At 32.7% G+C, this 6865-nt stretch overlaps 1 long non-coding RNA gene across 1 annotated transcript; it reads right to left on the bottom strand.

Moving 5' to 3' along the window:
- Positions 1-568: 568 nt before the first annotated feature.
- On the bottom strand, positions 569-1159 carry LOC145315149 (uncharacterized). Its single transcript, XR_013877960.1, has 2 exons — positions 1071-1159; positions 569-869 (listed from the first exon to the last, which is right to left on the bottom strand). It is a non-coding gene; the product is annotated as an uncharacterized LOC145315149 (long non-coding RNA).
- Between the last annotated feature and the right edge of the window lie 5706 nt (positions 1160-6865).

Here is a 6865-nt window from a genome sequence, read left to right as displayed (position 1 = left end):
GAGAATACTCGCTATTCTTACCATCAAATAACTTTATTTTCAGTTGATCAACTTTATTGAATACACAAATGATAAAATAAGCAATATTGTATAACTGATAAATGTATATTTATCCTGGGTTGGATTTATAAAGTAACTGCGGCGTCCTCACCTAGCCTCGAGCCTACAGCTACAGGGGGCGAACCTCGCTATGCAGGATTTAAATACCAACTAGCCCCTTTAGCTTTGCATATATTTATTTGCAAGCCGCAGCTTGCAATATCATGACAGCTCCCCTTTCCAGTCATTATCTTAGTTAGCTGTCTGTTTATAGAGAGGAGTAAAGCTTCTCTATAATCCATGCTACACTATAAAAGTTACATTTTCTTTTCTATAACATTTCCCAAGTTTGATCATGTTGTCATACTTATCGACAAAGTTTTCCATGTTAAAAGTAGATAAATTAAAAAAAGGTTTTTACTATTTAATTTTGGGGCAGCTGTTGGGCGAGCGGAATCAATAGCCGGCCTATTAAATACCTATTTAGTTAAAAACCAAAACCGTTTATACTGCCAAAATAAAACAAATATTGAAGTTGTACAGATTTATTAAAATAAAGAAAAAGATAGATACATACAGGTTAGGTGCAAAGCTTCTCTACAGGTGTCACGCCAGGATGACCCAATCTAACCACTTAGTCCTGGAATTACTAACCAAGACAAGGTTCAGAAGGCAAAGTAGAAGGAGATGACTCTAAACTCTGTTGTTAGTTGCTAACCTTTGCCCTGTCTCCAATCCTAGTTGTCAGTACAACCCGTATTGAGTAGGGCGCCAGTTAAAGCAACACTGGGTACAAGGTACACGGTATGGTGGAAACAGTTTGGTAGATTCTAAATAATAACATATTAAGAACAAATAATATAATAGATAACAACTATAGATTAACTATTAGAGTATCATAATAGAGTTAAACCTTACTATATTGCAATAGGCAAAGTACAAAAGTTAATTGAAAGAAAGCTGTTCTAATAGAGTGTCTATAGGGCCTTATATCTATTGGATAATGATAATTACAATTAATATCTACATACCTAAATACAGTGCTCATTAGGCGGCGGATTTCCTTAAACTGCAATTATCTACCATTTAGCTAGCCCTAACGTAAACTTATAGTTGAGCGATAACTAGTTTAGGACATAAACAATAGAAATTTAGTGTACTTAAAACAGAATATTTATTAAAAATCACAATAATTCTATAATTTAATGTACATGTTTTAAGTAATAATTTGTCAACGTTTTGTATTCATTTTTATTTATTAAGTACAAATGAACATTAATTAACCCTTTGGGGAAGAGTGCATATTCACCTTGCTGCTCATACGACAGCAGCTTTTAGCCAGCAGCTATACAAGCTTGCTATCTAAAATAAATAAGCAAACAACTTTTAGCAAAGGATACTACATCAAAATAAAAACTTTCATGTTGTGTAGTAAAAACAATACACATTGAATAACTTTATATGTATTGTAGTGGCGTGAACAGGATTTTGGAATGGGGGTGCATGCATCGAATAATTTTGAAAAAAAACCTTTAAACCCAATTCGAGGGGTTGTGAGGGTCCTAGGACAAACGCAGGAATCCAAAACGTCGAAGTGGACACAAACCTAACCTATTTTAGACCATCTTATAGGTTTTTTAATGCCTAACCTCCTGCGGGGGGCTTATTTGTACATTCATATATTAACCTAACCTAATCTGTATAGAAACACTTAATTAAATTAATATTTTAACTCTTCTGCGTTTGTCCATTGTGACCATTTGGGACACCTGCGTTTGTCCTGGAACCGTTATGGCCTTTACGAGGGTGTAATACAGACAACAAGAGAGGTGTTTTATTTAAGAAAAGAAAAAGTTTTAACTGGGACTTTAACTTTAGCAATCACTGTGGCTGCTTTAAGCGGGGGGAGGATTGTGTAAAACTCCTGTCAAGCGGGTTTAGAGGAGTGTAGGTGGGTGGACCCTTAGGGAGGCGTAATCAATTTACCCAACTAGCAAAACCTTTCAGCAGGCTTGTGTATGTATATATATGAGATAAGTAAAACAAAGCTTCTCTTTGTTCACCTATTCAGTGAATGATATTTTTATATGACAATTTTGATTTTAGTATCAGCGTTTAATCAAATAAATTGTCCTCTGTAAGATTGTTCTTATATGATATACTTCAAACACAAATTTTTAAGTGAAATTACACCCAAGCAAAGCAATATCTCTCCTCTGACATATATAAAGGTAAAAACTTTGAATTTTTTGTTTGTTATTTTTGCTCCTTTATGAACTAGATAATTTGAAAATGAAGATAGTATATCTATGCTTATAGAAGAGTTTTTAGCTCAGCATTTTTGTAATTTATTATCCTAGTTATTAGTTTCCATACTCGTTAGGAGTTAGGAATAGTCGTGTATTGGAATTGCATACCAGAGTAGTAGGACAATTTATCAGTAGGGTATATGAATAGAAAATTATATTCCAAAGTAGTAGGACAATTTATCAGTAGGGTATATGAATAGAAAATTATATTCCAAAGTAGTAGGATAATCATCGGTTGTGTATATGGAAAGAGAATTACATAGCAATAAGAGTAGTAGGTCATTTATCAGTTGGGTAAAATAAAGAACATTATACCATAGTAATAGTCTAATTTTTCAGTTGAAAATATAAGTAGAGAATTATATACCAGAGTAGTAGGACAATTTATCAATAGCAAATATGAGTAAGAAATTATATTCCAGAGTAGAAGAACATTTATCAATTGGGAATATGAATAGAAAATTACATCCTAGAGTAGTAGAAAATCATCTGTTGGGTATATGAATAGAGATTTACATGTCAATAAGAGTAATAGGACAATGCATTAGTTGGGCAAATGAGATGAGAATTATAAACTTAAGATTAAAATAATATGATATTAATTTTCAAAAATAAATATTCCTTGATTTAAGTGTATGCAATTATTTCTTACCATTCAAGTAAAAAAGAATTCCTTTACACACCACACTGTATGAATACATACTATGCCAGAGAATCATGGCTGTAAGGAAGATGGTAACTGCATTAATTATACACCATTCGTCTTGATTGATAATCCTTTTTTGTTTCTTCTGATAATTTGTGAAACGAATTGCTACTCAGAATATCTAAAAGAAATTCATTACCATTCCTTTCAGTTAATTTTTTTTTGTCAAAAAGTATATTCTTAGATAACTGATACCTTCTCATTCCTGCAAGGGACAAAGTGCACTAAGATGTACTGAATTTTAGTTTCCGAAAGTGTACCTAGCATCCGCGTCTAATCTCAATATTTACTACTTTCTAAAAAAGCTTCAAACTTCCAAAAAAAATCTAAATTTTAAATATTAAAATTTTGAATGTATAATGTATAAATCGTTTATACATTATATCGCTTTTCCCTTTGACCGGAGTAGCTGAAAATAGCGTTTGCAATAATTGGGTTATCTGCTGTACACATTTGGAAATTAATGAAGAAATAGGCAATCCATTTTCAGCACATCTGCACTAACTATCTTCAGTGTGTATACAAAACTAAAGAAATATATATACTATCATTGAATGGTATAAGATTGCCTGACACTTTCAGATTGTTTAAGCTAGATCCTTAATATGTGGATAATGAGTCAATAATCTTGGTTTAAATTTATTATGGAGGGGGGGAGAGGAAGAGGTTATAATAGTATCGTTTATGTCCTTCCCCCTTAAATGTTTATTTGAATTCCTATCCTGTTTGTTGCATAATATACATTAATGTTGGATCGAGCCAACTATTTTCTGTGTTGTGAGGACACCTTTATTGTGAATAGAGCCAACTACTCTCTGTATTGTGAGGACACCTTTATTTTAAATAGAGCCAACTATTTTCTGTATTGTGAGGACACCTTTATTTTAATTAGAGCCAACTACTCTCTGTATTGTAAGGACACCTTTTTTTGAATAGAGCCAACTATTCTCTGTATTGTGAGGACACCTTGATTTTGAATAGAGCCAACTATTCTCTGTATTGTGAGGACACCTTTATTTTGAATAGAGCCAACTATTCTCTGTATTGTAAGGACACCTTTATTTTGAATAGAGCCAACTACTCTCTGTATTGTGAGGACACCTTTATTTTGAATAGAGCCAACTATTTTCTGTATTGTGAGGACACCTTTATTTTGCATAGAGCCAACTATTCTCTGTATTGTGAGGACACCTTGATTTTGAATAGAGCCAACTATTCTCTGTATTGTGAGTAGACTTTCATTTTGAATAGAGCCAACTATTGTTCGATACTTGACCATCCATTATTTCAACATTCCAAGGATGGTAGAATTAACCAAAACCCTTTTATTTTTAATTATTTACCATCTTTCGAAGTAATTTGCATATAAGTCTCAGAGGGAAGATTATTAAAACCGTTTTTGTATCTGTACCAAACTATCTCGTAAGGTACTTCTACATTGAAATTTAATTTCTCATAGCAATTGATTACATTTAAATTACTATCCTTTTTGTTATCATTAAAATGATTGATTACAATTTTGCCTATGGGTTTTCAAAAGCATGAAACGGCTACAGGCATAAATATATTTCTCCAGATTGGTAAAATTCTAATAAGCAAGAATCTTATCTTTAATGTAAAAAGGTCTTCTTTAATTTTTAAAGTTATATTACCTAATTGTTTAATGAGCTAAGTTTTCTATTTTTGGGGTCCTAGTTAGGGCTGCAGGGTCCCTCCCCCCCCCCCCTCTGAAAACACAAAAATCTATTCGTGTATCTAACTGGTAAACATGAGTAGCAACTTTTTAATTTGCCATCTGTTTGAAATTAAACATTTTATTATTACAACTGCACGAACATATAAATAGTTATGATATTGCATATAAACTTAAGATCTCCCTCAAACATTACTTTCATACTGTCTCATTTCAAACTATGTAGCTGATTGTCTAGGGTTGGTAGATGCCAAAATACAACTTTGCTAGATCAAATTTATTATACACTTTAAAATAAAATCAAGGTATTTTAATAACAAAAAAATGTTTGTATAAGGATTTAGTTGATAGAAATTTTTTAAAAATGTTCTAGGTACTTTTTATATTTTTGAGAATTTTAATTGTTTCTGCAGGTACTCGTCAGTTCAGAGTTGGAACATGGAAATTAGAAACTAACCTTCTCTCTAAATCAAAGCTATTTTAAAGCTTTCAGCAGTTTCTGAAGAGGATAGGAATCAAAATAATGATATACTGTATGATTACGTGAAATATTAGTGAAGCCATTTCAAATAGAACGCTTTTTTGCTTCAGATATCGTAAACTCTATTTACAATATAGTATTCTGGATATGCTGAAATTAAATGAAATGCAAACAAAATGAGAAATTTCTCTCTGTGGATATGTATGTAAATATCTTCAATTTTAGATCCAGAATGATTTATGTGAGGAATTCTTTTTTTCATTCTGTGGCATGTTTTGCATCACATCTCAATTGTATTAGGTAGCTCAGGGGTTGCTTAACGCTATCTGTCCTAAAACTCTCTTTGTTTTACCAAAAAAATGTGAAAACAGGGAAAATATTTCCGTTATAACAATATTTGTAAGAACTAAAATTTATCCCTCACAAATTAACTACTCTTGTAATACTTTTATATTACAACCATTCACTAAGAAAAGTAATGTAAATGCTTTTGATATTGGTTAGGTTACATATTAGGGAATTTAGGCGTTAAGGGGGGAGGGGGAGTTCCTACGAATTCCCCCTTCAGTTATCACACCATTGATTTGGGATCAAGTTATATGCGGATTGAAATCCTTCAAATAGTATTTGTATTTGTTGCAATATATATATTTGGTATAAAATTGCAATGTTGGGATTTCATGCAAACATTATAATTCATTTATCATTGCCAAAATAGACTATATGTAATACATTTATACTGACTCACTGAGTTACTGAGGAACTTATGTATACACTTGTCAAAGGCGTATTCTATAACTCTGGTCTGTCCAACTCCACAGTCCACTTCTATGTTAAAATGAATATTCATTCATGAACTTTCATGTATACCGCTTTCATCGATTTTAACCTTATAAGATGTCCAGTATGTAAACACAGAAATTGATATCGTAATTACTTTTAAATATATGTAAATTATTCAAAATTATTATTACCAATGAATTGAGGATTAGCTATATGTTATATTTATGGTTTTAATTGTCCCTGTTTATATAACAAATTAGTTTAAGGGAAAACCTATGTTTAATCAGGAAGGATCTTGAACAAAGTAGCTTCGGACAAAGTAGCTTCATGACAAAGTAGCTTCAGGACAAAGTAGCTTCAGGCCAAAGTAGCTTCAGGACATTTACTTAAGAAAAGTAGCTTCTTAAGAAAAATTATTCTCCAATAGTAATAAAGGTCATGGCCGCAGCGATCGGCCCCTTGGCCTGCCTAGCCGCGGGCGCTCGGCCCCCTAGCCTATAACCTAACCTAACCTAATCTATGTTAGCCTCAGGACATTTAATTAAGTAAAATATCCTCAACTGTTAATACATAGGTGGTTTGGAATTTCATGGATTTTACAAAAAGTGGTTGGTAGATTTTTACAATTTTTAAAATGATGTTTTTACAAATTTTAGGTTAGGTTAGGTTAGTTTATAGGCTAGGGGGCCGAGCGCCCGCGGCTAGGCAGGCCAGGGGGCCGAGCGCTGCGGCCATGACCTTTATTAACAATGGAGGCTACTTTGTCCGAAGCTACTTTGTCCTAAAGCTACTTTGTCCTGAAGCTACTTTGTCCTGAAGCTACTTTGTCCGAAGTTACTTTGTCCGAAGCTACT

Source organism: Acartia tonsa, chromosome 3 (genome assembly GCF_053477335.1).
Source record: "Acartia tonsa isolate MP-2025a chromosome 3, ASM5347733v1, whole genome shotgun sequence".
Classification (NCBI taxonomy): domain Eukaryota; kingdom Metazoa; phylum Arthropoda; class Copepoda; order Calanoida; family Acartiidae; genus Acartia; species Acartia tonsa.
This window is presented reverse-complemented; position numbering and strand designations above follow the sequence as displayed.